Raw genomic sequence first — 18,314 nt, forward strand, 5'->3', positions numbered from 1 at the left:
GACCCACACTGGCCACAGCTAAAGGGTCTTAGGACTTTGGGGACTGAAGCTTACCACATCCCTGGGATGCGATATTCTCCAATGTGCTGCCCCCATCCTGACCTAGCCACCAGGTGGAGATGATGGGGAAAGCTCTGTGCCTCCTTCAGAAAAAGGCAGTATGAGTATTGGTAAGAGTCAGGCAGGCCAGTGTTTAAAGTTCGGCTTGGTCACTTACTGGCTGTGTAACTTTGGGCAACTTAGGTAATGTCTTTAATCTCAGTTGTGTTCTGTTCCACAGGCCTTTTGTGAGCACTAATAAGGTGACATCTGTTTGGGATACAGCATTACAAGGATGATGTATATGTGGTGAAATGGAGGGTTGGAGACAGAGATAATGATCAGGAAGACATGCGCATGATTCTATATTTCCCTATGGATGAGAATATGGTCTGCCTGACAGCAAGTTTAGTTCAAGAACCAGGAGAATCCAATATTTGTAAACATGTCCTTAAATATAAACACACAGATTTTTAAAAATTATTAAACTTCAAGTTCTAGGTACATGTGCACAACGTGCACGTTTGTTACATAGGTATACACATGTGCCATGTTGGTTTGCTGCATCCATCAGCTTGTCATTTATATTAGGTATTCATTCTAATGCTATCCCTCCCCCAGTCCCCCACCCTCAGCAGGTCCTGGTATGTGATGTTCCCCGCCCTGTGTCCAGGTGTTCTCATTGTTCAGTTCCCACCTATGAGTGACAACATGCGGTGTTTGGTTTTCTGTTCTTGTGATAGTTTGCTGATAATGATGGTTTCCAGCTTCACCCATGTCCCTGCAAAGGACATGAATTCATCCTTTTTTATGGCTGCATAATACTCCATGGAGTATATGTGCAACATTTTCTTAATCCAGTCTATCATTGATGGACATTTGGGTTGGTTCCAAGTCTTTGCTAATGTGAATAGAAGCACATAGATTTTAACTGCATTTTTTTGCAGAATAGTAATGCAATTTCAGGCATAAAAATGTGATGGCAGAGCAAGCCAAGAGCTTCAGATCTGTACAGACTTTGCTTTGTATGCATGCTGTCACCAGAAGTTCACCACTTGTTAGAGACTCTGGAGGCCAGGATCAAGTCTACAGATATAAAAACTGCACCTCGTCCCACCCTGTTGTGCTATCTGCTTCTCAAAGTTCCTGGATTCTTGGTTAGATAAATCAGGCATATAAGATAAGCACATGGTGGATTTGAATCTATTTTTTCTTTGCTTATCCATCCACAACCCACCGTAACTGCTGCAGCATACAAAACACTTAGCATAGTACACAACACTTAGAGTAGTACAAAACACTTCGTATAGTACAAAACCCAGGAAGAGCACTCAGTCAGCGTTGGCTCCTTCAAACCCTCCATTTCAGAGAGATAAGAACATCATAGTTAGATTCTATACTTTCTCATCACTTTTAGTTATTGGAACAGCCTTTTAGTTATTGGAACACTTTTAGTTATTGGAACCAGGGTCTTAAAACTTAGATCTGGCTGGGCGCAGTAGTGTACGCCTGTAATCCTAGCACTTTGGGAGGCCAAGGCGGGTGGATCACGAGGTCAAGAGATCGAGACCAGCCTGGCAAACATGGTGAAACCCCGTCTCTACTAAAAATACAAAAATTAGCTGGGCGTGGTGGTCCACGCCTGTAGTCTCAGCTACTTGGGAGGCTGAGGCAGGAGAATCACTTGAACCCAGGAGGCGGAGGTTGCAGTGAGCCAAGATTGTGCCATTGTACTCCAGCCTGGCGACAGAGCAAGACTCTGTCTCAAAACAAACAAACAAACAAACAAACAACAACAAAAACCTTAGACCTATTCATTTTGAAACAGCCATGCCTTGTTCAATTCAAAGTTCTCTTCCTCCCAACCCTGCTGCCCAGCTCAGGCTGCTCTGGGGGCTCTGGTTGCCTGGGATGGAACAGTGGGATGGAGGGAGATATGCAGCTGAAGAATGGTCCACCGTTCACTTCTCTGCACTTAGTTTTCTGGTACTGGGATGTGGGACAGAGAAACGATAAGCCCCACAAGACAACCTCTCCAGATGTGGTCCCTCTGGCAAGCTCCTCTCCTGAATCCATGTTCCTTGTCCAGGGATTGGACAAATTGGAAACACAAGGAACCTCACTGGCCAGTTATTCAGCCCCAAGCAGCCCCTTCCACACCCAAAAAGCATTAGTAGCTCCCTTCAAAAACCCATTTTCTCCACCAGCTAGGGGCCTCGTGCCTTGTTTTTCTCTGTGCCCTTGCCTGTGGTGGCCCAGAAGCCCTGGAGCTCCTTCCTCTGCCCAACCTTGTCTCTTCTCTGGAGACTTTGGCACATGAGGAATTGATTATTTTCTGCCTTTAGAGAAATGAGAACCTGAGGGAGATGTTCTTTGCCCTCTTTTTCTCCCTATCCTGCCTCTGATCTCTCCCCAGGGCTCATCTACCACTGGATCAGCATATCAAGAGGCTGAGCAGACATTCAGCTAAGGATGGAAATGACCATCGGCCCACCATAGTTTACAAGGCAGTTCTCTTGGGCATCACTTCAGTGCCTGTAGGGAAAAACTAGTTGGTGGCCTTCTTCTTGAGAGCGGGGCAGCCTGGCTTTAAATATGAAGGGTCTCCCCAAAAGCAACCTCTTTCCTCTATAAGTCAGCTTATATCTCTCCTCCCCAAGGGGCCCCAGGGTAGCCTCTACTGTACCCTGTGGTCAGTGGTGACAAGTGAGAAGGGCATCCTGCAGCCAGAAGTAGGACTTTCTTTGAATTCCAAGGGACTTGGATAACTTACACCTCAATGGTTCATTATCTCTGTGTCATAAATCAAAGTCAAGAGCAGGAAAAACTTCAGTCAATACTTCACAACATCCTATCACATAGAAATGAGTTGTTGGCAATGAAAAGACCCCCATTTGTCCCTAAAGACTTGCATCAAAGATGAGGTCCCCTGACCAAAGCAATTAGGGAAATTCCTACTGACAGAAGAGATGTAGAAACATCTGTTTCCCACTCATGTCAAGGCCGGGGTGGAGGCGCTGGCCTAAAATAACCTTTCCTGGACCAAACAGCCTAATGGGACATTTAACCTCTCTGAGCCTCAATTTCCTGATCTGTAAAATGACAATTGAATTAGTCTGTATGGCATTCCCAGTTCAGAGACTTTAAGAGTTAAGATAATGGAATGTGATGATACTGTATAAATAAAAGAAACAAGTAATATTTTTAAAAGCTATTTGGAAACCCCCTCCACAATTCGTGACTAGAGATATAATTCAGATTTATAACTGAAGATAATCTTTTCCTATCTCCCCAAATACTTGCAATTTACTTTTTAGCTTACTGTTATATTCCATTGTGGATAAGCCAAATGTATTTTGTTCTGATTACATAAAAGCAAAACCAAGTAACTACTCCAATTAGGTACGTAAAATGAACCTAGAGTGGTACCGCAAAGATGTAAATGAAAACTCACAAAATATAATAAAGGACTCTAGTGACAAATGGATAAAGAGCAATGATGTCTGTGTTCAGGACCATTAAAATGACCTTAAAACTAAAAGTGGAACCCAAGGGCAGACAGGACAGCAGGCCCCACGGGCACTGGCACCAGCAGCTGGGCCACCAGGGCATCCCTCTTGCCAGCGACCCAGGCACATGGCCTCTTATCTCTGCATATCTGCTTCCCTCTCATGATGAAGGGGTGTGGGCGGAGTGGACAAACTGATGAAAAAGTCTGCTACAAAGTGCAGCTATCTCAGCGAGGTTTTTCCCTAACAACACTGAGTCTTGGGTTTTAGCTACTTGTGATTCTGGTTTTAATAGACTTTGCTGCTGTGGGATGCCTAAGAAGCTTAAATTTGGGGTGCCTTAGGATCACCAGTAAGAAAAACAAACAAACCAATAAAGATTTGGATAACAAGAGAGAAGGTGATTGAAAACTGTCAACTCCCTGAAAGTTTTAAACTAGGCACGAAGCCTCCTGTGTCTTTCATTCGTCATGTTTCTGAAGACAGTTGACCTGTTGACTTAAACACATCATTTAAGAGAGTCAGCCAGAAGTAACGACGGTGTGAGGACCTGCTACCCATGCTGAGTACTGAGAAAGAGCTAGCTCAATAAGAAAAAGTGGACCTTGGCCTATTACTCAGACATCTTTGGCTTAAAAAAAAATAATTTTCATATCTCACAATAATTTGGGCAAGGAGTTAGAAGGTTAGACCCTCGTTCAGGTTTGAGGCTAATTTTTCAGAAACCTTTTTCCTGGAGCTATTTGGTTAATACCCCAGAATCCCTTCCCTACTGCCTTCATTGGCTAAATGTTTTGATGTTTTGGAGAGTGCTAGAATCCTAGTTTCATCACTTACCATCTGTATGCCTTGTGTATGTGACTGAACCTCTCTAAGCTTTTCTCGTTATAAAGAATTGTTAGCTTTCTTTTTATGTCTATGCGATTTGGTTTTTTTGTTATATTTTTTAACTCTTTAAAAGCAGTATTTCTCACCTATGATACTTTGTCCTGTATCTTCTACCACCATTAGCATAAAGCCAATCTGGGAGACTGTGCTCAATAAATGTTGTTATTTTTTGATTTGGGCATAAATATTAATAATCGTTTATTGAAAAGTCTCTCTGGGCAAGATATTGAGTCTTGTTACTACATGAGGGGAGACAGGAAGGACAAACAAGGAATGAGTTTTTCCTTAAGGAAGGTTCAATTCATTGTGGGGTCAGATAGCTATAGACATGCAGCAAACTACTTGGCAGGTCTTTCCTCTTCTCTCCCACAACATGCGACTCTAGGGAGTGATTTGGGAAGTAGAAACTGTTGGAACAGAGCTATTTTCTGGACAGACAATCCTGGCTTCCTGGATCCTGTTTCTACCAAGACACAGGAAGGGAGCTGCTGATGCTCATTTGATGCCCATGCCCCATTTTCCTAAAACAAACACATATTGGACATCAAAGCAGCTATGTAGTTCTTTTCTAGAACTTTCAGTTAGTTACCTTAAAGGTCCTAACTAGAGGCTGGGTGTAGTGGCTCATGCCTGAAATCCCAGCACTTCCAGAAGTTGAGGCAGGAGGATTGCTTGAGACCAGGAGTTTGAGATCAGCCTGAAGAGAATAGGAGACTCGGTCTCTACAAAAATAAAAACAAAACCATTAGCCCACTGTGGTAGCCTGTGCCTGTAGTCCCAGGCTACTCAGGAGGCTGCGGGGGACGGGGGAAGGATCACTTGAGCTCAAAAGTTCAAAGCTGCGGTGAGCTGTGATTACACCACTGCACTCCATCCTGGTGACTGAGTGAGACCCTGTCTCTAAAAAAAGAAAACCAAAAAAGATCCCAAGTAGAACAAGCAGTGATAAGCAGGGATGTGGAGAAGAAGAGAGTTATTCATGCCTGTCGTCCTGGTCCCCCTCCTTCTCTAATCACCTTGCAGTCCTTTCAGCCTGCAGGGACCCGGGGCCTCACGGTGGATGCTCCCCTCTCCCCAGCTCTCTCCCTCTTCTGGCCAGTCCATGCTGATCTTGCAGAGTAGAAGGTGAGGTTGGGAGCAAGCTCTGGTTTCCACAGATGAGGGGAGAGGATGCGGCTGAATGAGAATGGAGTGAAGGTAGAGGGACAGAAAAGACAGACTTCCATTTCAGGTTACCATAGTTTCCTCCTTAATATTCTAAAATCTAACACTATTCGCCAGTAAGAGGACTTGCTTTCTTCCGGTAATACCCCAGTAGCCTATGTGAGGAGATCCTATTCCCATCTGAACAGAACTTTGGTCCTCTGTCTTGTGAAATAATAACTCTGGACTTATGGAGCTCAGGGAGTGTTTGTCCCCTCCATGCTCGGGTTTATTGTGAAGCTTTCTGGTGTTAACTGACAATAATGAATGCCTGTTATCCCTAATTTCTCCCCTTCCCAGGTGGGGGAAAGGAGGCAGAGAAGAGTAAAGTTTCAGCCAACCTCGTAACAATGAAATACATGTGCCAATGTTAATTCTAGCAGTATCTTTCTATAGGAGTCCAAGAAGTGTTTGTCCCCTGAGACATTGTGGAAGACATTAGCGGATAGTTGAATCTGAATGTTGATTACACTGCTTTCTTCATGATTTCTAGAGAAACTGCTCGAGTGACACTTTCCTATATTCTGAGAGTACAGCACAAACCCAGTGTAATTGTTTTATTCATTTCTACCACTCCCTACTTTAGACTGTGAGACGCTTGGTGACAAAGGCTGCCCTATCACCACTAGCAACTAAGGGCATTCAACCTTCCAACTTGTCTCTGGCATACAACATTTTGTAAAAAGAAAAGAGGGAATCTTTTGCCTCCATTGTAAGTGTTTAATTGGTTCAACAGCATCCTCCCTACCACCCAAGCTCTCGGAGTTAAATATAAATTCAGCCCGTGATTGACGTGACAAAATATATACAAAGACAAATAAAAGACAGATTGCCTATCAGGTCTGAAGCAGGAAGGCCCGGGAATTCTAGCAACATTGGCTTGTCTGAAACAGCACAGAGTGAATAGTATTATCATAACCAAGTGTGGTCAGAATAGCTGGACAACAGTAGCTGTATAAAAGGAAAGTCCAGGAAGCAAGCACCTGAAATGTGTCTCTGGGGCTGACCCACGGTTGTGATTTATCTGTTCCTAGTTGCACTGACAGATGATTCAGCTCTTAAGAGCCCAAAGCCATAAAATACTTGCACCATACACACAATTTCATTTGTTCTGATTTTATTCTCCCTAAGCAACTGACAAATTAAGATTTGATTTCCCATTTAGTTTTCAATGGTTCACTTTGTTCTAAAAAGTTTATAAGGGGCTTATAAAAGTGTATATGCTTCAGTTTAAAAGTTAAAATGGAATGTAAATGGACACAGTGGGTTGTGGTTTTGCCTGCCTCATATCCATTTTACCCTTATTATTTTCTCTGGGGAAACATTCTACCTCTCAAGTGGAACTGGTACCATTTCATCACAAGTTCTGAGTGAAGGAGTGTAACCCACACCTGGCCTATTGGTCATTTCCATCCATCTGGTCTCAGTGGCTTGGCCAAGTGACTCACAGAAACTCAATCCTGGGGACTTTGTCAAAATGATAGGGAAAGAGAAGCTCTTCTTCCACTGGCACTTTTTTTTTTTAGATGGATCCTCCCTCTGTCCCCCAAGCTGGAGTACAGTGGCTCGATCTCGGCTCACTGTATCCTCTGCCTCCTGGGTTCAAGCGATTCTCATGCGTCAGCCTCCAAGTATCTGGGACTACAGAAACGCACCACTACACCTGGCTAATTTTTGTATTTTTAGTAGAGACGGGGTTTCATCATGTTGCCCAGACTGGTCTGGAACTCCTGACCTCATGTAATCTGTCTGCCTCGGCCTCCCAAACTGCTGAGATTACAGGTGCAAGCCACCATGCCCGGCCTCCATTGGCACTTCTAACTGTAGGATGATACAAGCCTGGTGCAGCCAGAGGCCCTAGACAGGGAGGCAGGAATATAAGAATGGAGTCAACACAGAAGAGAGAAGAACTCTGAGATGGAGAGAGAGACAGATTATAAAGCTGAAATGTGAGACATTTTTGGTTTTGTTTGTTTGTTTTTTAGTTTCCAGATCCAACCATGGCTGAAGCTAGAATGATTCCTGGAATTTCTTAGTAGGTATCATATAGCCCCTCTCTCTCTTTTTTTCAATTATGTTGAGTTTCTGACCTGGCTGAAGGTCCTGATTAATTCAGTATATGAGAAAAGTAGGGTGAGAAAAATAAAAATAGTGAAGAAAAAAATGAAACTAGTAGTCAAGTGAGCACATATTCGCTAAAATGTTTGCCATGAATTCCAGGATACTTGCTGGTACAGGCTGATCCGTCTACTCAAACTTCACAGCCATCAGCACAGGGCCAAACCTGCTTAGTCATGTTGGCCAGAGTGTCCATAAGATTAAAACTCACCCAGCTGCTCAGAAGAAAGAAAATTATATTCCTGATTATGGTACTTGAAAAAAAATTCTACCTTGGGCTCCTTAGAAGGAAGATGCTGTGTAAAATGGTGATTCATACCCTCAACCATATTCCTACAATAAACATGACAATGAATTAATGGATTTCATGGGACTGTTTCTTATAACACCCTGATGAAAAAACACCAAAGTACAGTTTAATGAGAGCAGTTTTAAAGTCAGGAAATGATGCAGGCCACTTGTGTAGTCACTGCTAGAAAGGCTAGTCAGAACAAAGGTGACACCTCCAGGATAAATGAGTGTAGGCTTGTTACAGTTTGGATCTGTGTCCCTGCCCAAATCTCACGTTGAATTGTAATCTCCAATGTTGGAGGAGGGGCCTGGTGGGAGATGACTGAATCATGGAGGCAGATTTACCACTTGTGCTGCTTTCATGATAATTAGTGAGTGCTCATAAGATCTGGTTGTTTAAAAGCGTGTAGCACCTGCCTGCTGTCTATCTTGCTCCTGCTGTGGCCATGTAAGATGTGCCTGCTTCCCTTTCACTGTCCACCATGACTGAAAGTTTCCTGAGACCTCCTGAGGAGCTGCTCTGCTTCCTGTACAGCTTGCAGAACTCTGAGACAATTAAACCTCTTTTCTTTATAAATTACCCAATCTCTGATATCTCTTTATAGCAATGCAAGAATAGACTTATACAAGGCTCTACCCCTAGGTGACCAAATGGTTTAGGGCCATAAAGCCACTTAAAAATTCCTTTGCTTTGAGCAGCTGATCTAAGTCTTATATTCTATGGCAATTAATTGACAGAAATCTTTGTCTATTGAATCCATTTTTACTCTGATTCCAGAAAACCACATCTCAAGCAAAGAAAAGGTTGTTTGTCTTTCTCTTTCTTATGAGGGGAGTGGGCTATGGGAGTGGGCTTCCCAGCTAGTTTTCCTAGAAGAAATCCCTCTCTAAGTTAAAAGAGCCTTCCTGCCTACAATCTGGCTGAGATAGAAAATTTTTCATTTGTTTGTTTGTTTGCTTTAATATGACTGTCACCACTGAGTGACTAGCATGGAAGTAGGCCCTATGGAGTTGAAGGACAGTTCAGGCAGTCCCTGCTTGCTTACATAAAGTGTTGGAAAACACACCTGAGTTGGACATGTGATAATCACACAGAAATATACGTAATACAAGTTTTCTGTTCCTACTGAGATGGAAAAGTCTATAAAATCCCTAATAACACTTTACGCTCTGGATGCAATTTTGGAAGCTAGGTTTCTAGCATTTTGTATGTCCAACCAATTCTTCTCATTTATATGACCATTATTGATTCTAAAAATGTATGAAAAGTTCATTTTAATAATCACAAATTTTAATTTGTTCCTTTTCTCCCTTGAGTTGTATTTCCATTCCATTTCTTCTGTATAATTTCATCCTAATATATTTTTAAATTTGAAAGTTCTTTTGTTGATAGTTATCTTGAACAAATATACTTTTGTAAATTGAAATTCATTATTTTTATTCTTGTGACTGTAAAGTTCTTAGTGTTAAAATTTTCATCTGGATTCAGTTAACACACAATAGATATTAAAACCTGATTGATCAAAACAACAGAACTGTATTATAAATTTTAGTGAGTACTTATTAAACATAAGAAATAAAATTTTATTGAATAGTCCTCTCAATGAAACTTAACAATACTATTTTTTTCAGTTAGTTCATGTATTTATGGACAAATATCACTTATTGCTAGAATAAGAGGATTCAACATCAATTCTATTTCTCAGTTTTGTTTTTATAAATATAAGCATTAAGAAACTTCGTTTACATAAATAATTAGACAGAAACTAGATGGAAAACATCTTGCTTTCTCAATGCAACTTAATCATTTGAGTGCCTTCTAAGTTATATTCAGAAAATCACATAGTGATCCATGTTAAAGTAATTTTTAATGGTCTTTGAAAAAATATGTGGCTTTCTTTTAATTTTCCTGAAGCAAAACACTAGACACCATAATGCTTGGGAAAAGATTTTTTAAAAATCCTGTCATTAAAGTCATTTACTTTTGAAAACTTTTATTTTTAATTGCCCCATTTTTCCAGCCCCAGACTTTTTCATACCCACAGTAAGTTCAGGTTGAGTGAGTGGCATGTACATAAGATAAGCACGACTGTGATAGGGGAATGGGAAATGGAGAACTAGCGTAATGTCTCCATTGCAGGTCAGTTTCATATGGAAATTAGGTATCTGGAAAAAGATTCCCTTAAAACTGATTATTTATACTCTTATATCTTTAGAAGGCCTTATGTACCTCCGGAAGTATGTGTATCTCAGTTTGAGGGCCAATATTCTCGTAGAGACAAAAATGTATAAAATTATACACAATGTGATACTTCCTGATACTAAAAAAAAAAAAATGCTATGAAAGGAAGCATATGGTAAAAACCTGGAGGGAGAGTGCTATTGAGATAAGGCAAAGAGAGAGGCCCCTGTGAGAGGGGACACCTAACCTGAGCCTGAAGGATGAGCACAGTTGGCTTGCAGAGCTGGTCAGGCGCGTTCTAAGTGGGAGGAACAGCATGTGCAAAGGTCCTGCTGGCATGTAAGCTTGGCATGTTTGAGTGGCAGAAAGAGGATCTGTGGGGCTGGAACATGATGACCAAGGGGAAGAGTGGAAGAAGGTGAGGTCCAGAAACGGGCAAGGCCATATTTATAAGGCCCTGAGGGATCTGCACATTATTTTCAGCATGATTCAAAGCCATCTGAGGTTTTAAGCAGGAGAATGACAAGAGCTGAGTTTTGCTTTAGAAATATCTTTCTGGGTACTATGAGGTAGGGGCAGTGGATGGTAGGGAAGTAAAAATAAGCTAGCAAGTAGCAAGATAGCTATAGACTACTGCTGTCATCCACGAGGGAAGTGACTGCAGCTTAGAACAGGGGAGAACACTGAGGCTGATAAAAGGACCTCAATTTAGGAAAGCGTTTGGAGAAAAAGCCAACGAGAATTACTGATGGGTTGCATATGCAGTGTGAAGAAAGAAAAATAATCTACCTGTAGAATAAATTCTAGAGGTGGAATTGCTTAATCATGTCTATGACATATTTCAAAATCAAAAAAACATAAACTCTGAAGTACTGGGCAGATATTTTGGACGTGACAATATGTGATCAAGAACTCCAGTCTGAAAATCTACCTGGATAAGCAGTGATATGGACCCTACTCATGGGCCATTCTTCCGTATCACCATACATGCCCCAGGCAGTGAAAACTGCCAAATAAACCTTCTTAAAAATGAGGTCCATTTTCACGGAACAACTCTTATTGACAGTTCTGGTCAGTCCAAAGTATGCAACTATCTAGTTTCAAGTGCATTTTATTTAAATAATGCCACAACTATCTAGTCTTAAGTGCATTTTATTTAAATAATGCCAATAGGGAGTTGTGAAGTTAAAATTAATGTTTTGAAACTATCCATAATTTTTAGATGAATTTTTTATTAACCTTGCAAGAGACATGATCTAAATTTTTATCCTCTTCTTGCTATGAAACATATTATAAAGATGTTGTTACACAAAAATCAATCAAAGAACAAGCAGCCAATGTGTAGGGAAAAAGTATTACAGAGAGTTGTCAGGCAGGTAATTAATAAAGTTTAATGTTATCTTGCTTGACTTTGTGATTCTTGTGGTATTTTTCAGTAGTTTAAAATTTGTAATTCATTGTAGTTTCCTTTTCTCAGACTAAACAAATACTTTTATACTAAATATGTATTTAAATTTTGTATTCTTTATGTGAAAGAGGGCTCCCTAAATTTTTTAAGCTTCAGGACCATAAAACCTGGAACTGCTCCTGGCAAGTGTCATCACTCAATAACATAGGAAAGACACGACATGGAGCAAATGATTGTTGCTGTTTGGGGAGATGTAATGTAGGGGACAATTAATAGGGCTTTTTTGGCTAGGTTAAGTTAGAAATGTCCATTAACCATCTGAATGGATGTAGGCATGCTTTCAAGCAGGATGAATATATGCACTGTCATTGCTTCCTTTTTCTTTTTCTTTTTTTTTTAAATATTTATTTATTTATTTATTTTGAGACAGAGTCTTACACTGTCACCCAGGCTGGAGTGCAATGGAGTGTAGGATGATGGATCTGGAGCTCAAGAGTTCTGGGTTGGACATATAAGTTTGGGTATAATTAGTATCTTTAAGAGACTGTGAAGATTCCTAGGGAAAGAGTTTATACTGAAGGAAAAGAAAAGAAGAGGATTCCTGACAGAGCTCTGAGGTCCTCAACATTTAGAAATTTAGTATAAAAGCAGAATCAGCAAAGAGGGCCAAGCAGCAGCAGGCAATGCCATAGGAGGGAAACTAGGCAGGTGGTGGCCGAGAAACCTAGAGAAAGGATTCCATGGAAGAAGGGCAGTCAGTCAGGCCAAGCCCAGCTGGGAGGTTGTCTTAGTTCATTTAATGTTATTATAACAGAATACCCGAATCTTATTTAGCTCACGATTCTGGTGGCTGGAAAGTCCAAGATTGGGCAGCTGTATCTGGTGAGGGGCTTATACTTCTATAACTCAAGGCAGAGTGCAGAGCAGAAGCAAGCACGTGCAAACAAAGAGGCCATGCAGGAGGAGTAATCTCACTTTATAACAACCTGCTATTGCAGGTACTAATCCATTCCTAAGAGAGTGAGAACCTACTCACAACATTAATCTATTCATGAGGGATTCGCTCCCATGAGACAAACACCTCCCACTAGGCCCCATCTCCCAATTCAACTGAACTGGCAATTAAACTTCAACATAAGTTTTAGTGAGGACAAACCACAACCAAACCATAGCAGAGGTCACGAAAGACAGATGTGGGGTTGGTCAAGAGCCTCAGCCATTGGTGACTCTGACATGTGCCATTTTCTTAGAGTGGTGGATGAACAACTCTGGAGAGAATTTAGGGGAGTCTGGGAGGTAAGGAAGCAATGGGCCTGGCACAGTGGCTCCCACCTGTAATCCCAGCACTTTGGGAGACTGAGGTGGGCAGATCACCTGAGGTCAGGAGTTCGAGACCATGCTGACCAACGTGGTGAAACTCCATCTCTTCTAAATATACAAAATTAGCCAGGCATGGTGGTGCATGCCTGTAATCCCAGCTACTTGGGAGGCCGAGGTACGAGAATCATTTGAACCTGGGGGCCAGAGGTGGCAGTGAGCTGAGGTCGCACCATTGCACTCCAGCCTGGGTGACAGCGTAAGACTCTGTCTTAAAATAAATAAATAAATTAATTAAAATTAAAAAAAAAGAAAAAGAACAAGGAAGCAATGACAGTGCATATATTCATCCTGCTTGAAAATTTGGCTGCAAAGAGGAGCAGAAAAGGGTGGTAGGAGCTGGAGAAAGTGTGGGTCCAAGGGGTGAATTTAGTTTTTTTTTTAAATGAATAATATTAAGCATATTTGTTTGCAAATGGAAATGAGCCACTAGCAAGGAAATATTGATATTGCAGGAAAGAATGGGGATAATTGCAGAATGATCTAGGGTTTGAATGGAAGTCTTTGCCTGATCTATTTTCTCTATACAACATGGGGAGAATTTGGAATCAGAGAATGACTATTCTGACTCTCAGGAATGGGGCACAAGAGAAGGAGTAATAAAGATTTGAGGTGAGAAGAAATGTGAGGTATTCTTGAAGGGAAACATGACTTTGCTATTTCTATACTTTATTACAAAACTCTTTAGGGGAGGCCCTGTGTGTTATACATTTATGGAAATCCCACAGAGTCAGCATAGCATCTTGCATACTGTAGGCCCTCAATGTGCTCCTGTTGAGTAGGTGGATGGTTTGGATGAATGAGAAGTGCCTTGTAGGAATCCAAAGGAATAAATTAAAAGACTTCATCAAACGGAGGAAAATTTGAGTGATGAGGAGGATTCTAGATAGGAGGGTGGCATGAGTAAAGATGCAAGTGTAGCTTCTCCTGGGGGGACTGTGCCTGGATCTGAGCAGAGATATGTGTGTTTGAGATGATGGGAGATGCATTCATATGTGTTGGTGGGATAAGCCCAAGTAGGTGATGCCTTGCAAGTAATGTTAAAGACTTTGGATTAGCATGTAATTAGCATGTAATGTGGTATCCAGGCTGGGACTTTTTGAAACTTAGTAAAACCTGGACAAACAGAACATTTAAAGCCACAAGTAGTTTTCAGTCATTCAAAACAAAGAAATTTAAACTAGAAAGATAAAGACTTCTGTTTTTTGGGATATCATCTCAAGAAGTCTACAGTACAAAAATGTAAAATAAATACTATTTTCTAAAATGCAGCTACTGTTACCCCAAGAGGCTGGAGATTAGCCTAGAAAGTACCATTATTAAACCATTGTGTTATCATGCAATTGTCTGGTAGGGAATGGGGGACAGAGGAACATGTAAAATCTCAATAGATGGAGGGTGGTATTTCTCTTGAAAGGAGTGAACATCACCACTGTCAATTGCCCTGGGAAGAAGTAGATCCTATGACAGGAAGTAAGGATTGAGAAGGTAGAGCACAGACTAGAGAGGAGGAAAAACTCATCTGTTTCTGTGGGCCTCTGGTGATGAGCCTGACCAGGCTTTGAGTACTTGCAGTGGCGGGCATGAGCGTGTACTTTGTAAGCAAGTCAACATTTAGGCAGAAGGCAGTGGGTTGGCCTGCAGATTCAGAGAAATCACATCTTACATTAGCTCTAAGTTATCTTCTTGTGCTTCCCCAACCCTTGAGTCAATTTCAATTCACTTTTAGCCTGGCCTAAGCAAGGTGGTAGGGAGAGAAGAACATGCCTGGGACATGTTTGGGTCCTGGTGGTGAAGGGCAAAGCAGAGCCCTTTCCTGAGGCCTGAATGGTAAAAGCATCATAGATGCCACCATGAGCCACAGAGCAGTGATCCTTTGGGATCACAGGCAGTAGTGGCAAAGGCATGAATCATTATTAAACAAAAGAGTTTGTGATAAGCGATTTTCTGAAATAACTGAGGGAAACCACAGGAGCAGGTGGTGGCCAAAGTCATAGTTTAGCAATTTAATGCAAAAAATCTTAGTGTTTAAGCATGTGATGATAAGTCATTCCTCTATCCCCCCTCTCTGAATTTGGAACCTTTAGAGATTTAGATACAGGAGACTAAAGATGAAAACATCAGCTTTATTACTAGTAGCACTGGCTTGGAAATTGTCATATAAACACGGTAAACAACCAGACAGCAGACACACTCTCTCTGTTGTGCCAATGTTCCTGGGGGAAACCACAAAGACAAGAATAGCAGCAGGTGTGTGGGTCCCCAGTGCCCGCTGCCTTCTAAAGAAGAACAAAGTGATCAGTGGAATCAGACATCAACTTTCAGGAAAGGGACTCTGCCCCTTGGGCTGAGAAATTTTAGAGCTGCATTAACAGCTCTGGAGTAAGTAGAGGTCAGAGTACAATATAAGGATAATGTACAGTTCTGGCATGGCAGCTCAGGGTTTGTGGCTGGGGGAACATGAGCCCCTCCCATTGCATAACCAGAAAGCTAGGTCTATGCCTGGCCATTGCTGCTGTGTACTGTGACAAATTCACAGTGTGAAAGAAAAATACCTTGGGCTCCCTAAATCACTAAGCTAAAGGGAAAAGTCAAGCTGGAAACTGCTTAGGGCAAACCTGACTCCCATTCTATTCAAAGTTATCCCCCTGCTCACTGAGATAAATGCATGTCTGATTGCCTCCTTTGGAGAGGTTAATCAGAAACTCAAAAGAATGCAACCATTTGTCTCCTATCTACCTATGACCTGGAAGCCCCCTCCCTGTTTCGAGTTGTCCCACCTTTCCAGAGCAAACCAATGTTCATCCTACATATGTCGATTGATGTCTCATGTCTCTCTAAAATGCATAAAACCAAACTATGCTCTGACCACTTTGGGCACATGTCAGGACCTCCTGAGGCTGTGTCACGGGCGCGTGTGCTCAACCTTGCTTGGTAAAATAAACTTTCTAAATCAACTGAGACCTGTCTCAAATTTTCTGGGTTCACGTTAGCATGACCTGTTCCCCCAGCGTTCATGATTGGGAAGCCACCGCCTTTCTCCTGGCCTGCTCAGGAGGCCGGGTCTGATCCTCGGGATTCACTGGGATTGGCCGCCTTCCACCCACAGCTATAATTCATTTCCAAGGAGCTTTGCATCCAGCTCCTTTTCTAGAAGGCTGATGAGTGAGAATCAGTCTTGGACACATTAGGGCTTACCTTTCTGAGCCACCCCAAATGAGCTTCCCACACCGTCTTCCCAAATTGTCCTTACCTTCTCAGATCTGCAGGCCTTCCAGCACAGAGGTAGGATCTGCCTGAATAAAGTTTACTGGTTGGAGGAGCAGAAAACGTATGTGTCCTGAAGCAAGATGCTGTGAAAGAGAAAACCCAAAAAAGGCTGAACTTCAGTCCTTCTTCCAAATCATCAGCTTAGTCATTCACCTACCCTTGGAGAGGGGAGCAAAGGATGGAGAAACTGTCAGAAATATTCTAGTTTTTCCTCCTGGGGAGGGAAGCACAAGTTTTTTGTCTTCTGTGGAAATGTGCAGCAGCTTTGGATAAAAAATAAGCTGGACATGGATGGATGGTGGTGATGGCTTCACAACAGTGTGAATGTATTAAATGCCACTGAACTGTACATGAAAAACTGGTTAAAATAGTAAATTTTATGATATTTTGCTCTAATCACCCAATCAATGTAAAAAAGGAACTGGATATAATCATGTTTTTGATTTTATTTTTGCTTTGTTTTGAATAGTTAATATATTCGTATGGTTTTAAATGTAGAAAACACAAATGACCCCTTCATCATCTTTTCCTAGCTAATGCAGTTTCTTCTTCAGAGGCAAACAATAAAAGCAGCATTTTTGTATTCTTCCAGAGATATTTTATGCATTCTCTAGCAAATACTTGTTTTAAAAATTTTTTGACACAAATGGTATTATATGTTACACACTGTTCTGTAATTTGCATTTTAACTTAATGAAATTTCTTGGGGAATGCTCCATATCAGTGTTTCAGAGTTCCAGCATTCATAGAGCTACACATTTTCCTAGAGCACAGATTTCTGTAGTTGGTTTAACCAGTCCCCTTTATGGTGCAAATATAGATATTTTTACTCTTTTGTTGTTCCAAACAGTGAATAACCTGTTATGTGTGTCATTTCTCACATTTATCTACTCATAAGATAAATTCATAGACATGGAATTGTCCAATCTTGGTTTTAATAGTTTTCATTATAGGCAAACTTGACTTTAATACTGTTGAGTAGACATTTGGAATGCAGTGCTAACTGACCAAGACCTCTAATCTGACTGGCTATCCAGAAAAGTGACGATACCTTTCCTACTCACAGATCATTGTTCCACAGTTTCATATGTGCACTAAGGTGGGAAAACCATCAAACAGACCCCAAGAAAATAATGTCCATTTTCAAAAAGCAACTCTTTCTGGCAGAGGTCTGATTAGCCCATAACATATAACTATCTGATTATAAGTGAACTTTCTTAAGATAATTTTTAATATTTTTCCCACTGTAATTTTTTCATGTTTCTATGCATGCTATACATTTTTGTTTTGTAACAATTAAAGAGCCCTGACAGGTTAGCCAGAGAAAGTAATATTTATTATCTGTGTATTAAGGTGAGAAAACAAGGAACATAGGCCAAGGGAAATTGCCACTTGTCCAAAGTCACCTAGCAAGTTAGTGGGAGAGCCTGGACTAAAATGCAGGTCACAACCTAATCCCATGCTCTGTTCACTAATCTGTATTTGTCCTTTTTGCCAGTTCTCAAAAGTAAGTGAGCTGTTCCTGAAGCTATTAGGTCCAGGAGAGGTCTCAGTTTATGGGCAGCTGACGATGTCTCACTATGAAGAACTTGTCCTGATGGTGTGCAACTGTTGAAAATGAATAGCAGGGATCTTCCATAGGAGGTCCAGGAAGGCTGATATCTTCCAGGTTTGCCTATAGGCTTATGTGGCTCACATGCCAAGAGGGGAATAGGTAAGTCTGAGCTTGGAGGACGTTTGATGGTGCTAAGAAGAGAAGAACCAGGGGTGAGTGAACTTTGTGCAATGGGGAAGAATTTTTCACATTGTGTGTACTAAAATGCTATGAACTATGAATACTGTCATGCTTTGCATAATGATGTTTCAGCCAACAATAGATCACATATACTATGGTGGTCTCATAAGATTATACTCGAGCTGAAAAATTCCTATTGTCTATTGACGTAGCCATCATAACATAGTACACAATGCATTATCCATGTGTTTGTGGTGATGCTGGTGTAAACAAACCTACTGCACTGCCAGTCAT

At 41.3% G+C, this 18,314-nt stretch overlaps 1 long non-coding RNA gene across 1 annotated transcript in view; it reads right to left on the reverse strand.

Moving 5' to 3' along the window:
* The window catches only part of LOC123566837 (uncharacterized), a 117,204-nt gene that overhangs the window by 32,468 nt on the left and 66,422 nt on the right, over positions 1-18,314 (reverse strand). Inside the window, exon 2 of the long non-coding RNA XR_006689487.3 lies at positions 16,269-16,368. This is a non-coding gene — a long non-coding RNA (uncharacterized lncRNA). The remainder of the gene's footprint in view (positions 1-16,268; positions 16,369-18,314) is intronic.

This window comes from Macaca fascicularis, chromosome 9, assembly GCF_037993035.2.
Source record: "Macaca fascicularis isolate 582-1 chromosome 9, T2T-MFA8v1.1".
In the NCBI taxonomy this organism is placed as follows: Eukaryota; Metazoa; Chordata; class Mammalia; order Primates; family Cercopithecidae; genus Macaca; species Macaca fascicularis.